Consider the following 19,296-nt stretch of genomic DNA (forward strand, 5'->3'; position numbering starts at 1 on the left):
TGCTATCAGCAGGGGAAAAAAGCCCACAATTCTTAAAATAATACGTAGGTGGCAATGTTATAAATGAGATCAAGGAAGGCCAGACTAGGAAGTTTAACCTCATGATCTGAATTAGGGAGCAGTGCCAAGGACAGGTTGCTTCTCCTTCATGGATAGGATGTTTGATGGATCTGAAATAATGAGATCATTGCCTGTTGTTCCAGAAATTCTTGGCTTCTTCAGCTTTCAGATATCACTCTTCTTATCTCACTTCACTTGTCAACAGAAAATCTAGTCTTCTTCCAGGTTCATCTCATGTTTGTCAGTAAGTTCATGATGAATGTATGTAACATGAATTGACCTGAAATTCACATTCTGCTTCAGCCAACAATCTTGTATTAGCTAGCCACTGAACACATTTGCAGATCACTTCATGCCTTACCTCCCCTGACTTTCCAGGGTGCTGACTTTTCACAGTATGTTTAAAAATGGACACATCATTCACTTCCTCACAACACTAGTATAGTTTGTCACGTTTAATGAGACTTTACAAAAGGCTTGTAAATGAATTACAATACCACACACACATACATACACACACTTAGACTCCTTTGATGAAGTTTCTCTCCCTACCAGTCCTGTTTCTCCCCAGTACCTGGAAAACAGAGGTTTTCCTTGCTCTTTTTGAATAGTGGAGAACAGTATCCCATTCTTATCTTTTTCCTCCACAAGGTCCCCCAGGTCAAACCTCACAGTCTCTGTGTCAGACCACTCGGGCTGCCATGACAAAATACCTATCAAAACTGAGTGGCTGAGGGGTGCCTGGGTGGCGCAGTCCTTAAGCGTCTGCCTTCGGCTCAGGGCGTGATCCCAGCGTTCTGGGATTGAGCCCCACATCAGGCTTCTCCGCTAGGAGCCTGCTTCTTCCTCTCCCACTCCCCCTGCTTGTGCTCCCTCTCTCGCTGGCTTTCTCTCTCTGTCAAAATAAATAAATAAAATCTTAAAAAAAAAAAAAAAACTGGGTGGCTGAAATAGTAGAAATTTATTTTCTTACAGTTCTGGATGCTGGCAGCCCAAGATCTAAAAAAATCAGTATGGTTAGTTTCTGCTGAGAGCAATCTTCCCATCATATAGACTGCAGCCTTCTCACTTGTCCTCACATGGGGTGGGAGGTTGGGGGAGAGAACAAGCTCTCTGGTATCTGTTTTTTGGGGGCACTAATCCCATAATGAAGTCCCTTACAACCTCATGTAAACCTAATTCTCTGCCAAAGATCCCATCCAAATAGCATCACATGGGGGGTTAGGGCTTCAACATAAATTTTGGGAGGACACAGTTTAGTCCATATCATCCAAGGATCTTTTCTTTTCAGGGTGGAAGTTGGAATGTCTGTTCTCAGAATAAGCTCTATTTCTTATCCACTCCTTTAATTTGACGATCCTCTGCCCCTGCCTTCTGCAATTACAACCAGGATAATCTATTAAAATATATTTATCCTTCTCATTTATATTAGAAAATGTTTGCCCTATTTGCAATTCTGAGACATGCAGCTTGGAACACTGCCACAGATTGAATTTCACGCAAATGCATTCCCCTCTAAATTCTTATCTGGGATGAGGTGACTCCCTTTTCATTCTTTGTCATTGTCCAGTGGTTACTTCAGCTTTACTCTGGATAACTTTCGATGAAGAATACATGAATTGAAAAGGTAAAAATCATTCTAAAATGAAGAAAATCCTTTATTATGCAGAATGACTTAAGGGTTTATTGTCTTGAAACTCTGCTTTTCATAGTGGAATCTTCAAGATATCTTTGAATAACGAAGTGGCCCATTAGAGTGGGGTTTTTTTGTGTGGTTTTTGGTTTGTGGGTTTTTGTTTGTTTGTTTGTTTGTTTGTTTGTTTGTAAAAACGAAGTGGTAGTTTGCTAAAATGTAAATATACATCTCTGTTAGAAAAACAGAAAAGCAGCTCAAAGCTTCAGTCTAGTTCTTACACCTTTCTAGATTTTACATTTTCTAATGAGGATGTCCAATAGTAGAGACCTACTAAAGCCAGTGGACAGAATTTTTCTTTAATTGCATGCAAATTTATGTTTTATTTCTAGTAATAAAATGGTGTAAGACTTTGTGTTGCCTAGCATTTGGTATAAGGAAGTAGCAGAATGAAGTTGTTTCTTCATTTTCCCCTCATGGTTATTTTTTCCCACTGCATATGCTCCCAACTCCCCCTATTAAGTATATAGCTCCTTCCCTTTCTCAGGTTCGTTGAATCACGGAGGAATCAGGTATAAGGAATTTTTTAAAAAGCTTGTAGTCTCCTTCATGGATATTATACTAGTAGAACAGTATTGTAGATATAGTTACTCTCAGTTTACTTCATTCACTGAGAGAGAGTGCATGTGCACAAGTGAGCATTCCCTTAGAAATTAGGAAATTATCCCCCAGGCATGACAAAAACAAATAGAGATGATAGTTCATGAATAAAAGGGATCTGCAATTCATTTTCCAGGCAAAGCCCTGGGGAGGTGAAGAAATCACAGGGATCATATAGTTGGATGATGAGACGATATAGAAAAGGCAACTGTCAGTGATATCTGTGCTGTGGAAGAAACTAAAATAAGCAGAAATGTCCCGTATCTTCAAGAGGTAAACCTGCTATACCTGAAGTAGCCTCATGGAGATAAAAGAGGGCCGTCTCAGCAAGTACCAGTCTGATAAATCAGTTACCAAGAATCAGAAGGAATAAAGGACTTTTCAATCTAGAATGGAAGACAAAGAGCCATAGGTGACATCTCCTGCAGGTGTTCCACATAGTCTTATGAGGTGACACCCCCCCCCCATGGAGATGCAATGCAAGAGGGAAAAGGGTTAAAAAAAAAAAAAGGCTACCTTAGTAGAAATTTTAAATTTTAAGTGGAAATTAATGGAGATGTATTTATTCAATTACCACTTGAAAGCATACTGTGGGATAAAATGTTTAGCAAAATAATTACAATTCCTCTTCAAGTTTTTATAGTCTAGTAAGTTAAATAGATTTTAAATACACGATAAACTATCTTTGCTATATGCAATAAGAAATAGAGAAAAGTACTATGAAAGATGGGGATTATGGAAACAATAGTAGATGAAGATGACCTGGTCAAGAGGGACTGGGGATAACATTTCAGGGGATGTTATATCTGAGCTGAGAAAAGAGAGATAATTGGAAATTAGTGAGTTAAGGTGCTGCTAACTGGAGTGTTTGCAGATTTGAAGGTAGGCATGGATAGAGTTACAGTAACTGCAAGGACTTGGAGATGAGCTGGAGCTAGAGCCCAGAGAATAGTGGAAGAGGAGATTGGGTGATCAGAGATCAGATCAACAAAGATGACATGAAAGGTCATTTGCTAGAAGCTAAGAATTACTAAAATAGCGATGGAAAGGTATAAAATGAGTTTACACATGAGTGGTATGACCAGATTTCTATTTCTAAAAGTTCATCCTAACTCCCCTACACCCTGTTAATGGTGGAGAGTGCAGGACAGTGAAGCAGCTACTATTCAAAGACAGGATTAGAAGGCTACTGCAGTTATTTAAGCAGGGAATAACATAGTTGTGGAGAAGGGTAATAGTGAATGAAAAGAAATAAGGGCAGCTTTGCATCTATCAGGAAGTAAATGTGACAGGATTTCATGGATGTTGGAAGTTCAGGGAGAGGAGGTTTTCAAGGGTCGCTCATAGGAGATCCTCCACACAGAATTGTATATATGGTGGAAGAGGGCATGATTTAGGTACAAAGTTTATAAATTTGGACATAAGACTGAAGAGGTCTGGTCCAGTAGCTCCTTATATAAACTTCAGCTTTTACTCTGAATGAAAGGGAAGACACTTCAGGCATTGAGTGGAGAAGAGACATGATCTGATTTAGGTTTTAATGTGATCACATTGGCTATGTGTTGAAAGGTTCAAAGCAAAAATTTTACCAAACAAATTAAACAGGTGTCTTAGTCCATTCAGGCTACAATAACAAACTATCATTTTGTTAGTAGGAGGTTGGGAGTCCACAATAAAGGTTCTGACAGATTTTGTGTCTAGTGAGGGCTCACTTCCTGGTTCATAGATGACCATCTTCCTGCTATGTCTTTACTTGGTAGAAGAGGTGAGGGAGCTCTCTAAGGTCTCTTCTAAAAACACTAATCCCATACCTGAGGGCTCCATCCTCATGACCAAATTCTCTCTCAAAGACCCCACCTCCTAATACATTGAGGATTAGATTTCAGCATATGAACTGTGGTCCTAGTGGGTGGGGGACACTTTCAGGCAAGGAAGACTATTCAAGACAGTAGGGGAAAGAGGCCAGAACTCACTCTGAAGGTCACTAAAACAAAGGGCTGGATAATTTTTAATACCTGGGCTGTGATGCGTGGAGGATGAGGGTGGGAAAATCACAGTCCATTTGTGGCTGCTAATTGGGTTTATCCAAAGGAAAAGTAACTATTACCTTATCTTCATGACAGTAGATAGTTTTACAACTTGAAGCAAGGTGTTTACTAAATTTAAAAGTTAGTTTTCTACCCTTACACAGAAACTGGGAGATTCGGGGACATTACCTCCCTTGAAGTTTACATTTAAAAGGGATGGCTCCCAGGTCCTTAAAAAAACTTTCTTGGGTTGTAAACTGGCAACAGGCTTTTTTGGCTTTTATTTTATTTATTTTTTATTATTTTAATTCCAGTATAGTTAACACACAGTGTGGTATTAGTTTCAGGTGTACAAGATTCGTGATTCAACAATACCATAGATCACCTGGTGTTCATCATGACAAATGCACACTTAATGCCAATCACCTATTTCACCCATCCCTTCACCCACCTCTCCTCTGGTAACCATCAGTTTGATCTCTATAGTTAAGAGTCTGTTTCTTGGTTTATGTCTCTCTTTCTTTTCTTTTTGCTCATTTGTTTTGTTTCTTAAGTTCCACATATGAGTGAAATCACATGGTATTTGTCTTTTTCTATCTGACTTATTTCACTTAGCATTACCCTCTCTAGCTCCATCCACATTGTTGCAAATGGTCCTCTTGTACTGTTGGTGGGAATGCAAACTGGCACAACCATTATTGAAAACAGTATGGAAGTTTCTCAAAAAGTTAAAAATAGAACTACTCTTTGATCCAGTAATAACACTACTGGGTATTTACCCAAAAAATACAAAAACACTAATTTAAAGGGATACATGCATCCTTATGTTTATAGCAGCATTATGTACAATAGCCAAATTATGGAAGCAGCCCAAGTGTCCATTGATAAATGAATGGATAAAGAAGATGGGGCAACAGACTTTTAGTAGATTAATATCTCAAAATGGCAGAGAAAATTTACATTTAAAAGTTTTCTAAGGTAAATGCTATGAAAAAGGTGAGGTTAGACTCCTTGATTCAAAATGAAGCTTGTCTTAAGTTTTGTCAAACTGAGGGGACTATTAAGACTTACTTAGTCAAAGGCAAGGGTGGAAGCAGGAACACTGTTAGTTTTAAAGATGGGATTTCCCTCCTCATTCAGTGTTTATCTTGCTGTTTCTGATTATTGGCTCATTATAATTGGTAGGGTCATTCAGAGGATTTATTTCCTGGCATAAGAAATTAGGTGTGCATATTGTTCTATTGAAACATTTTCCAGTTCCACCTTCTTGAAATATATATGACTAAGTACTCTTTCATATTGAATTTCATGTGTGACACCCACTTCAGATCCTCCTATACATGAATAATATATATTCATAATTATAGAACATACATACTTTCATATTTATAAATCAGAATATATCACATAAATGACAGCACTCATTTCATAGCTGGTCAATAAAAGGCACATTGGATATTCCAGTAAATGACAGAGGAATGAAGCAAAAACCAGAATTTTATCAATCAATGTCCCTCAACTACATAATTTTAGGGGTGACCAGCCCTGTATAACATTTTTTCCTTACGCAAAAGGGAAAATGAATTATGTCATTGGTATCAGGAAGTACAAACCACATATTTTTTAAAATTTTTATGTATTGCAAGTATTATTAAGACCAAGAGTTTTAACATAAAGCTATTATTTTCATTTCAAGTGCTCAGTAGCCTCGTTTGATTTTTTACTACTGCATTGGATAGTGCAGATACAGAACACTTCCATCATCAAAACAAATTCTATTAAAACTGATTAGAAAGTCATATAAACAGATGCAAGATAAACTTAGAAGAACAAGCAGAAAATAAAATTCAAGTCTAATTGGATTAATATTGTGACAGTAATAATTGTCTAAATGTTGAAACAATTAAATCACAGAGAAGAGATGTACTAATTGGATTATATAAACTATAAAACTTGCACAAAGTGAAAAGTAACTGAAAAAGTAAAAATAGAGTTGGTAAAACTGATATAATTGTGCTAAAATGTTTATATATAAATATACAAATACATAAGAAAAGTATAAATGGTCTAATGTTTGCAATATAAATGTTATGGGAGAATACAAAGAATAAACAGTTTCATGTAAAGTGAACAAAGCCAATACTTATGGGAAAATATAAAATTATAGCACATAATGAGGGAGGAGTTCAGCAATATTAATCATCTCACAAGGGGAAAGCGATGAAGCATTATATTTTAAAGACATAAATTTTACTCCTAGCAATTTACCTTTAGAATGTAATTTCAAAGTTTGGAAAGTGGTATAGGTTCTGAGATGTTTATCACAGAATTTTTTACTACAAATAATTGGAATTATCCTGTTTATGCAACAACTTGGAACTTGGAAGAAAATAGTTTTGTCCATAATTTGTAAAGGATATAAAGCAACATAGTAAGTTAAAGGAAGCCAAAGCAAAGGACCATACTGTGTTTACAACTGTGTTAAACTACAGAACTATATATAAACAACAACAGTAAAAGAACAAAAGAAAAAAGGGGAATTTCATAGGTTAGTTGGATTTTATAAAATAGATAATGATTGTGACTATTTTTCTAACAATATTTATCAAATGTTTAGTTTACTACATGGTGAGCATAGTGCTAATCACTTTATATTCATTAACTTAATTAATCCTTCTAACAACCCAGGGAAGAAGCTATTATCATTCTTCATTTTACAAATGAGAAAACTGCATCTTAGAAAGGTTCTGCGCCTTGTCCAAGGTCACTCAGTGGTAAATAACAGAATTAGGGTCTAACCCAGGTCTCTGTTGCTAAAATGTTGATGGTGCTATTTAGTTAGATACAATGAAAAATTCTCCATTTGCAAAAACTTATACATAGGCTTTTATATACATTAAAATACATTAATAAAATGTTCATATTCCCTATGTAATATAGTTGTTGTAACACACTATTCTATTTTGTGATCTCTAAAAATTCTTGGTAAATGCAATTACCAGTTGGTGAAAAGTTTTGTAATTTGTTATACCTAAAATTTAAACCCCATCAGGTCTCTCATCTCTGGTTCAAACACATTACAAATTTCCAGGAACATTTTGTAATTAGTCGTCTTTGCCCAGAAAGAATGATGTCAAAATTCAGGTCATAGAAGAACACTACTTTTGGAGGTTCTCAAAAGAATTTTACATAATCTCACAGGAAATGAACTCCCTGACACAGGAATGAATCTGATAGTGGTCAAATTACAGTTTATACATCCACTCTAAGAAATGATTGACTCTTTCTTATAACATTAGCTTCTCTTTATTATCCACAAGGATATGCATTTTCTTAATTTTTAATGGTGAAACTGTTACCAGGTCTCTCAGTTCTTATCCCAGACGCACCAAAGAATTGGAGACCCAATACTAGAATGGAGATACGGAGTTTATTGAGTAGATAAGTGTAGTTCACTTTCAATAGGGAAAGCGGGCCATTGTCTGATCAAAAGTGGCAATGGCACCCAGAAGCTCTAGCTGTATCCTTCTAAGCCTGCTTTGTGAACAGGTAAATTTGGCATTAATTGACATTTTTGATTGGCAGCTGGTGGTTATATAACATTTTGGCATCTGCGCATGCACCTACCCATGATGCATTCTGTTATAATTGTACTTATTTATGTATTGTATATTTATGAGTGATTTATATACATTAGAATGAGCCTATGTGGCAGCCTTAAAGGTACTTAACGGCAAGCTGCACCCCTTGTGCGCATGCTCGGCTCTTCGACAGCCTCTTGTGGCCTTAGAACCAGCTCTGTGGCTAGGCCTTTCCTATTCTGTTAGCTCTTTTTTTTTTTTTTTAAAGATTTTATTTATTTATTCGACAGAGAGAGAGACAGCCAGCGAGAGAGGGAACACAAGCAGGGGGAGTGGGAGAGGAAGAAGCAGGCTCATAGCGGAGGAGCCTGATGTGGGGCTCAATCCCAGAACTCCGGGATCACGCCCTGAGCCGAAGGCAGACGCTTAACCGCTGTGCCACCCAGGCGCCCCTATTCTGTTAGCTCTTAGAAGTGGTTCTGAAGGTATGGCTGTTAGGGGCGGGATGAGGAATGTTCCGAGGGTGTGGCCAGCATCTGCTTCATCCCTCATCCCTCGTGCCTAACTAACTGCCTAACTAAACCATTCTTAATGAGGTCATATATGAGATATGAGATGTGGATCTGAGAATAAAATAGTAACTGCATTCATTTTCTATTGCTGCTATAGCAAATCATCAGCAATTCAGCAGCTTAGAATAACACAAAATTATTATATCACGGTGTCTATTGGGCAGAAGTCCAGGTAGGCCCAGCGAGCATCACAATGCTGAAATCGAGGAGATAGCATGGCTCTGTTTCTTGTGAGGGTCAGTGGGGTGAATCATTCAGGTTGTTGGCAGAATTCAGTTCTTTGCCACTGTAGAACTGAGGTCTCCTTTTCATTTCTGACTACAAGAGAGGGGTCACTTTCAGCTTCTAGAGGTCACCTGTGTTTTCTAATAACTGCCTTCAATGCCATCAATTGTGAGCTGAATTCTCAAGCTTCAAATCTATTCCACCTCTCTATCACCCTTTCCTTTGTTTCCCTCTTCCACTGGAATCTCTCTAACTCCACTACATTTTTCATCCTTAAAGCTCCTGTGATTGCATTGAGCCTAGGATTACCCTGAATAATCTTCCTATTTTAGAATCAGCTAATTAGCAACCTTGATTCCATCTGTATGGTACCTACACAGTACTCTGGTTACTTTGTATGTTAAAAATGAAAGTCATATTTTTGGTCACAATTAAGTTATAACAATCTTTGAACTATAATATCAGAAGTTTTAATAATAAATATCTAAAAATAACTCTAGAAACATTTAAATTAAGTGATTATTCAATTACTATGATGAAAAAAGTTTGATCAGTTTCATTTGGAGTTGTAATTGAGTTTGTATCTTTAGTTATATGACTGTTTGTTTTCCATGGATCTTTTAAATCTATAAGAGATGCATCTCAAACATTTTGTTAGAAAGACCTTGACTATCTTTTTTTTTTTTAAGATTTTATTTATTTATTTGACAGAGATAGAGACAGCCAGCTAGAGAGGGAACACAAGTAGGGGGAGTGGGAGAGGAAGAAGCAGGCTCATAGCAGAGGAGCCTGATGTGGGGCTCGATTCCATAACGCCAAGATCACGCCCTGAGCCGAAGGCAGACTCTTAACCGCTGTGCCACCCAGGCTCCCCAGACCTTGACTATCTTGATTAAAAGGAAATCACAATGACCTGAGAATTTCATTTAATAATGCCATTCCCTTTCTCTCATCATAGATAACTAATTGACTTAACATATATTAAATGTAATCAAAATAGATACTTAAATCTTCATCAGTGCCTAAGTACACTCTTAACTGCTAGGATTGATTTGGATGTATTGGAATATCTCACCCTTGGAGAGCACACATTGTCTTTTCACAGAAATATACAACAGTGTTAAGAAAACACACCTGGTGGGACTAAGAGTATTTTTTATTAAAGTATCCACCTGTCCTATTTACTAACCTAGCATGGATTAAAATACTGGTCTTCAGTGTGAATTCCTAATTTTTTTTTCGGTGTAAGTAAACTAAAATATCTACCTTATTCTATATGGAGAAATCAGCCATAATGTTAATTTCCTTTTTTTGGTTCCATTACAACTCCCTTCTGGCCCCCACACACACATTAGAAAAGGCCAAGCAAGAATGGTGCTCTTTAATCACCATATTTTAACTCTAGCTTTGTTCTTTTTTTAAAAAGAATGATTAGAAGGCAAAATGTAATTCCTTTCCTCCAAGACTATTATTAGTTGCATTGGTATACTCTAATATGGTATCATTTAAAAAAAATGACATTCTCCTATGTTCCATCAGTAATGAATCCTAACAAAACTGAGCTAAATTCATCAGCCTTGTTAATCCACGAAAATCCTCTAAGATAAGCAGGGACACAGTTCTGAACACTTTACTTACATTTTGATGGAAATATATTCTCAAGCCATAGATCTAATTTAAAGTTTAAAATGAATGTCTCCTTTTAAATCAAGACAACTGGGAAGTATGTGACTCTTTGACATAATTACTTTGTAAGCAGGAAACATTGCCCTTGCCTCAAATTACTTTTTCAGCTTCATCTCTTGCTTGTATCATCTATTCAACAAATACCATGGGTACAAAGCTCTGTGCTAGGCAATAGAGATAAAGAGAAGAAAAACACGGCCACTGTTTGCAGAGTGCACAGCCTGGTGGAGAAGCTGGAAGAATGACAGTGCGGCTCTCTAAGAGCTGTAAGGGACATCCCACCAGTCACCTTGTCTCTCCTCAAACAACTGTGCACATTCCTGCCTTCATGCCTTTCATCACATAGAATCCTAATTCAAAATGTGTTTTCACATCATTGTATAATTCCCAGAAATCAATTTTGAAGGCAATTTAAAAGACTAAATTGTCAGTGATTCCACCTCCAACCCCAACACATGCACAAGCATACCTCCTCATATTGGAATAAAGGTCCATGTCCACTGCATCTAAAGTGTATGATTTACAGCTCCAAGAAACTTAGTTCACAAGTAAAAATAAGAATATAGTACCCTCATTAGGTATTTATGATAATTAAATATGACTATAGGTGAAAGAAAACATCATGTGAAGTCTAACGAATTACAGACCTTCCTCGGCTTACAATGGGGTTATGTCCTAACAAACCCATCATAAGCTGAAACTATGGTTAAGTCAAAAATGCATTGAATACACCTAACCCACCAAACATCACAGCTCAACCTAGGCTACTTTAAATATGTTCAGAACACTTAGATTAACTTACAGTTGGGCAAAATAATTTAACACAAAGACTATTTTATAATAAAGTGTTGAATATCTCATGTAATTTACTGAATACAATACTGAAAGTGAAAAGCAAGAATGGTTGTATGGGTACACAATGGTTGTCAGTCTATGTGTTGTTGACCCTGTGATCATATGGCTGACTGGGAGCTGAGGCTCACTGCTGCCACCCAGCATCATGAAAGAGCATCACAACACATATCCCTAGCCTGGGAAATGAGCAAAATTCAAAATTTGAAGCACAGTTTCTACTGGATGTATATCACTTTAACACCATTATAAAGTCAAAAAAATCATAAGGCAAACCATTGTAAGTTAGGGACTGTCTAAATTTAAATATATTATACCTGGCCTTTTTCTTTATATATCTTAGTGCACTTTTTACACCTGATTGAAGTAATGAGAGGACTGCAGTTGTGCCAGGCCATTGTTCATTCATCACCTTACATCTGTAGGACTTTGTTTTTACATTTCCCTCCTACCTCTTTATTACCAGTAGTACATTGTCTCTGCAGATGCCCACAAATTGATTACACACATTTCTATTTTCTTATCTTAAAAAAGATAACACCTCCTTTCATCTATTTAGCTAAAACAATTTCTCTCTACCTGTACCACAATATCTTCTAGAAAATCGATATGTATTTAATTGATTTAATTATCACTCATTTTGCTGACGTCCCCTAAATATGTTTTCATGCCCCCAAATCCGCATATCTAATATGTTACCAATGATCTTCATAAGCACAGCTGATTGCATTCTTTTATTACCTTGTAAAACAATAACATTTGACCCAGGTGAACACTTCTTGATTTTGACACCCTGATTCTCATAAAACTATAGTCTTCATTCTCCTCAATTATAATTAACTCAACAAATAACTTGAGTACCTACTATGCTATTTACACTTTTTATGCTACTTTTACAAGGTTTTCTCTGTCCTTGTATCTGACATGCATCTTGGGTTATTTTTTTTTTTTTAAGATTTTATTTATTTATTTGACAGAGAGAGAGAGAGAGCACAAGCAGGGGAGAGGGAGAGGGAGAAGAGGCTCCCCACTGAACGGGGAGCCTGATGCAGGGCTAGATTCCAGGATCCTGGGATCATGACCTGAGCCCAAGGCAGTTGTTTAACCAACTGAGCCACCCAGGTGCCCCCATCTTGGATCATTTCTATGCCATTTTTTCATGCTTTAGTTACTTTCTTCTTTGACAAACCAACTTGCTTTCATGTGCAGAAATATGCATATTACAAATTATTTCAAATATATTTAGTATATGAATTAATAAAATGGGTGGGAGGGCTTTCTTTAAGAGTGTAATGCTAACTAGTAAACATAAAAGGAATAATGGCTGGATGTTAAGAAAAATGGCTGGATGTTAAGACCACTGGATAAAAGCTTAAAGAGGACCAGAATATTTATACAAGATATCTCACCACATATTACTTATAACTTATAAAGAATAAAATGTTAACTTCACAGTGGAAAAAACTGGGATACATCATCTTAAACAAGTGATCAAAATTAACATCACCAATAATGGGACACACTGGCATCAAGTATCTCTTAATGTAATTCTGTAAGAATGCATGGCCAATTATGTGGCATTCCTGATGAAAATGCAAATTCTGAATTAGGTGAGAAAATTGTTAAAACCAAATAAGAGAATACTACAAAACAACCATCTAGTATTTTTTTTCTTTTTGCAGAACAATTCATAACAGTTTTAGCGAGTAAGTGAAACTAAGAACACATAGAACAATGTAATAAAATGCATCTTTCTGAATCAAGGGAATATTAAAATTGCTGCAAAAGTCCATCAGGAAAATAACAGAGCATCAGGATTAAGTGTTCTGGATTCTTCTCTGTGCTGTGGTTATAGAAAGTAAATTTTTTTTGAAGACATTTGAAGAGGTAGAGAGTTAATTATGTCTATAATTAGCTCTCAAACATTTCTAATAATGTAAATGTATGTGTGAATTCATAGAAACAAAGGAGAAAATATTACAAAATATTAATACATGGTGAATCTAGGTGAAGGTTATAAAGATATTTGTTGTACAATTCTTGTAATTTTAAGTTTGATTTTTTAAAACAAATTCAGATTCAGGAAAAAATGGCACATATAAGGGAAAGAGTAGCAAAAAGAGTGGATAATGACTGCCAGGATGGAGCTTACATACTGAAATAAGAAATAGATATAAAATATATATAAGAGCATAATTACAGATTACGGTAAATTCTATGAAGGAAATAAATTATGCATTGTGGGAAAAACCCTCTTTGGAAAGCTTGATCAGGAATTCTGTCTCGAAGATTGCATGTGAATTGAGATGGAGTGAGTGTAACCCTGACATGTGACGTGCTTAGTGGAAGTGCATCCTAAAAAAATCACAGATGTTTTACCTTTTCAACTCCTGCCGCTCCCCTCATTTTACTGCCACTATAGCTTTACCTTTTCCAGACTGTCATATAACTGGAATCATACAGTATGTGGCTTTTTCTAACTGGCTTCATTCACCATGTTTTTTCATGGCTTCGAAGCTTATGTCTATTTAGTGCTTAATAATATTCTATTATATGGATGTATCACAGATTGTTCATCCACTTAACCTATTGAAGGAAATTCTTGGTTGCTACCAACCAAGATTTTTGGCAATTTTCGACAACTACGAATAAAGCTGCCATGAACTTTCACATATAGATGGAGATACTTCGTTATTAATGTATAGAAATGGAACAGATTTCTCTACATTGATTTTGTATCCTGTGACTTTACTGACTTCACTTGTGTTAGTTCTGGTAGTTTTTTGGTGGAGTCTTTAGGGTTTTACGTATATAGTATCATGTCATCTGCAAATAGTGAGAGTTTTACTTTTTCCTTACCAATTTGGAGCCTTTTATTTTTTTGTTATTGTTGTCTAATTGCTATGGCTAAGACTTCCAGTAGTGCGTTGAATAAAAGTGTTATGAGCGGATATCCTTATCCTGTCCTTATCTTAGGGGAAAAACTCAGTTTTTCACCATTGAGTATGTTTTACCTATGGGCTTTTTGTTTATGGCCTTTATTATGCTGAGGTGTGTTCCCTCTAAATTTACTTTATTGAGTGTTTTTATCATGAATGGCTGTTGCACTTTGTCAAATGCTTTTCCAGAATCTATCGAAGTGGAGTTTTTCTCCTTTCTCTAGTTGATGCGATCTATCATGTTGATTGATTTGTAAATATTGAACCACCCTTGCACCCAGGAATAAATCCCTCTTGATCATGGTGAATGATTTTTTAAAATATATTGCTGGATTTGACTTGCTAATATTTTGTTGAGGATTTTTGCATCTATGTTCTTCAGAGATGTTGGCCTATAGGTTTCTTTTTTTGTAGTCTCTTTATCTGGTTTTGGTACCACGGTAATGCTGGCCTCCATAGAATGAATTTGGGAGCTTTCCTTCCTCTTCTATTTTTTGGAATAGTTTGGGAAGAATGGGTATTAACTCTTCTTTAAATGTATGGGAGATTTTGCCTGTGAAGCAATCTGGCCCTGATTTTTGTTTGTTGGGAATTTTTTGATTACTGATTCAATTTCTTGGCTGGTTATCAGTCTGTTCAAAATTTCTATTTTTTCCTGATTCAGTTTTGGGAAGTTACATGTTTCTAGGAATTTATCCATTTCTTCAAGATTGTCCAATTTGTTGGCATGTAATTTTTCATAATCTCTTATAATCCCTTGTATTTCAGTGGTGTTAGTTATTTCTCCTCTTTCATTTCTGATTTTGTTTATTTGAGTCCTCTTTTATTTATTTTTCGGTAAGTCTGGCTAGGGGTTTATCTTTTTTTTTTTTTAATATTTTCAACAAACTGGCTCCTGGTTTCATTGATCTGTACTTTTTTTTTTTTTTTTTAGTTTCTATTTCTTTTTTTTTAAGTTTTTATTATTTATTAATTTGAGAGAGAGAGTGAGTGAGAGAGAGAGAGGACAAGCAGGGAGAGGAGCAGAGGAAGAGGGAGAAGCAGACTCCAGGGAGCCAGACATGGGATTCCATCCTGTGCTCATGACCTGAGCTGAAGGCAGACACTTAACCAATTGAGCCACCCAGGCTCCCCATCTTTTTCATTTTATTATTATTATTATTATTTCCTTCCTTCTACTGGTTTGGAGTTTTATTATTTTTCTAGCTTCTTTAAGTGTAAGGCTAGGTTATTTATTGTGATTTTTTTTTTCTTCTTGAGATAGGCTTCAATTGCAGCTTTTGTTGCATCCCAAATATTTTGGACTGTTGTGGTTTTTTTTTTTTTTTTTCATTTGTCTCTATGTATTTTTTTTTTATTTCCTCTATGATTCTTTTGTTGGCCCATTTATTATTTCATAGCATGTTATTCAGCACCCATGTGTTTGTGTTCTTTCTAGATTTTTTCTTGTGGTTGATTTCTAGTTTCATAGCGTTATGGTCAGAAAAGATGTATGACTTTGATCTTTTTTGATTTGTTGAGGCTTGTTTTGTGACCTAATATGTGAACTGTTCTGGAGAATGTTCCATGTGCACTTAAAAACAATGTATATTCCAGTGTTTTAGGATTTAATGATCTGATTGAATGTTCTGAATATATCTGTTAATTGCATCTCATCAAAGTATCATTGAAAGCCACTATTCCCTTGCTGACTTTCTGTGGGATGATCTATCCATCGATGTCAGGGAGTTGTTAAAATCCCCTACTGTTATTATATCACTATCAATTATTGCCTTTATGTTTACTAATAGGTGCTTTATGTATTTGGGTGCTCCCATATTTGGTACATAAATATTTACAATTGTTATATCTTCTTATTGGATTATTCCACTTATTATTACGTATTATCCCTCTTTGTCTCTTGTTACAGTCTTTGTTTTAAAGTCTATTTTTTTTATATAAGTATTGCTACCTCAGCTTTCTTTTCACTTCTATTTGCATGATAAATGCTTTTCCATCACTTCAATGTGCATGTAGCTTTAGGTCTAAAATGAGTCTTTTGTAGGCAGCATATAGATGGGTCTTGCTTTTTTATCCATTCCATCACCCTGTGTCACTTGACTGGAGCATTTAGTCCATTTATCTAAAAGGAATTATTGATAGGTAGGTATTTATTGCAATTTTGTTACTTGTCGTATGGTTGCTTCTGTAGGTCTTCTCTATTCCTTTCTTCTCTTGCTCTCTTCTCTCATGGTTTGCTGGGTTTCGTTAGTGATATACTTGGATTCATTTCTCTTTATATTTTCCATGTCTATTACTGGTTTTTGACTTGTGGTTACTGTCAGGTATATAACATCTTCTGCATATAGCAACCTATATTGAGTTGATGGTCACTTGAGTTTGAACTGATTCTAAAACCACTAAATTTTTACCCTCCACCCAATTTTTAGGTATCTGGTGTCATACTTCAAGTCCTTTATTTTGCGAATCCTTGGCTGATTTTTATAGATATACTTAATCTTACTGCTTTTGTGCTTCCTATTTTTCTTACTCCTACTTATGATCTTTCCCTTCCACTCAAAGAATCCTCTTTAACATTTATTGAAAGGCTGGTTTACTTGTGATGAATTCCTTTCACTGTTGTTTGTCTGGGAAACTTTTCTTTCCTTCTATTTTGATTGATAGTTTTGCTGAATAGAGTATTCATGGTTGCACTTTTTTTCTTTCAGCATTTTGAATATATCATGCCACTGTCTTCTGGCCTACAAGATTGGTGCTGAAAAATCAACGCATAGCCTTATAGGATTTCCCTTATATGCAATTGCTTTCTTTTCTCTTGCTGCTTTTAAAATTCTCTCTTTACCATTACTTTTTGCCATTTTAATTACTATATGTCTTGGCATGGACCTCTTTCAGTTGATTTTGTTGGGGGCTCTCTGTACCTCCTGGATCTAGATTTCTGTTTCCTTCCCCAGATTTGGGGAGTTTATAGCTATTCTTTCTTCAAACACATTTTCTGCACCCTTTTCTCTCTTTTCCTTCTGGGATCCCTATAAAATGAATGTTATCATTTCATGATGTTGCTGAGTTCCCTTTGTCTATCTTTATTTCTTCTTATTTTTCTCTCTCTTGTTCAGCTTGATTGTTTTTCAACACTCTGACTTCCAGGTCTCTGATCCATTCTTTTCCTTCCTCTAGTCTACTGTTCTTCCTTGTGGTGTATTTTTAATTTCAGTAAATGAGTTCTCCATCTCTGATTGGTTCTTTTTTATATTTTCTATCTTTTTTTTTGAGGACCTCTCTGCAGTTCTCCACTCTTTCCTCAAGTCCAGTGAGTATCTTTATGGCCATTACTTTAAATTCTCTATCAGGCATATTATTTATCTCCATTTTATTTAACTCTCTTACTGTGATTTGTCTTGTTCTTTCATTTGGGACATACCCCTCTGTCTCCTCATTTTGTTTAACTCTTTGTGTCTCTTTCTAATGTTTTAGGAAAGTCAGCTACATCCCCTGCTTATAAAACTAGTGACCTTATGAAGAAGAGGTCTGGTAGCGTCCTGCAATGCAATGATTCCTTGTTCACCAGAACTTGGGGCTTCATCCGTTTCTACTTTGTGTGTTTCATATGCTTTACTGTTGTGGCTGAGTTTGCATTCAGTCCAATTATCTGCAGTAGATCTCTTTGCCTTTTATGGGCAGGGTTTGGTCCCTGTGTTGTTAGTTGGCCAGTCTGGGGCCACTTTGGGCTTGAGCTCACTCAGACTAGGTATTGGCCAGAGCTATAGTCACACTGAACTTCAGGGTACTCTGCCTATGTTTTCACCAAGAAGCTTTCATTGATGAGTGGGGCTTCCATTCTGTTCAGATGTCTGCCTCTCCCCACTGTTGAGGCCACAACCTGGTATGTGTGGTTATTTTCCCTCTCCTAGGGCAGGTGTCATTTGAAGTGACATTGGTCCCTTTTGGGGCTGCTTGCACACTGCCACCATGCTTGTGGTACTGCATTGGGTGGACTCTTGCCATGTGGGTGTTGCATGGGGTAGGTCTTCAGGAGATCACAGGGTGTGTTGTTAGCAAGCTAGGGGGAGAGTGTTTATGCTGGACTGGTGCCCACAGGTGTCCATGTATCTAGGCTGGAGGAAAGGGGAAGAAAATGACATCCACCAACTTTTTTTGTAATTGGAGAGGTCTTCTAAAGATCCCTGTCATTCCAGCAAATGTTCTGAGATTATTAAATAATTCTGGTCTGGCCCAGTTGTTTCTCAAACTGCTGCTTTATGCTGTATCTCAGTTGCAGTGTTTGTTATGCTCTTTCCTTAATGGCAGGAACTCAGTAGTCTATTGCCCTCTCCAAGAGTTGAGCTTACTGTTTTTTAAAGTTCTGGGTCTTAATCTCCATTTATTGTAAAAACTCATGAATTTAAGCCCCTCTGGTTTTCAAAGCCAAATGTTATGGAGATTTGTCTTCCCATTATAGGTCCCTGGTGCCTGGAGTGACTGGTGTGGGACCTGCTCCTCTCCCCTCCCCATGCCTGCAGTGTCTCTCTCCCATGGACAATCTCATTGGTCAGTTTAGTTCTGAACCTAGACTCTGCAATTCTTGGCCTTTTAATGTGTCCTCTTCTCTACATTTAGCTGTGGAGAGTCTGTTCTGCCAGTCTTCAGGTCATTTTTTGGGTTATTTACATTGATGTGGGTGTTATCTAGGTGTATCTGTGGAACAAAATGAGCTTAGGATCCTCCTAATCTGTCTTTTTTCCCAGAAGTTAAAAAGATTGTTTGATTCTGTCAGAATCTGCCAAGCTTTTTTCCAAACTGGTTGTATCATTTGCATATGAATAAGTTTCAGTTGCTTTACAAAACCAACACTTGATGATGTCAATTTTAAATTTTTCATTTGCACCATTCTAATAGATTTGTAGTGGTATCTCATTGTCCTTTTAGTGTTTTGTTTTGTTTTGCTTTAATTTTATTGGAATCCAGGTGCACGATTCATTTATGTATTGACTATGGCTGCTTTCATATTACAATGTCAGAGTTTAGCAGTTGTGACAGAGTTGCATTTGATCCATGAAGACT

Source organism: Ursus americanus, chromosome 10 (genome assembly GCF_024610735.1).
Source record: "Ursus americanus isolate L20-20 chromosome 10, mUrsAme1.1.p, whole genome shotgun sequence".
Taxonomy (NCBI): domain Eukaryota; kingdom Metazoa; phylum Chordata; class Mammalia; order Carnivora; family Ursidae; genus Ursus; species Ursus americanus.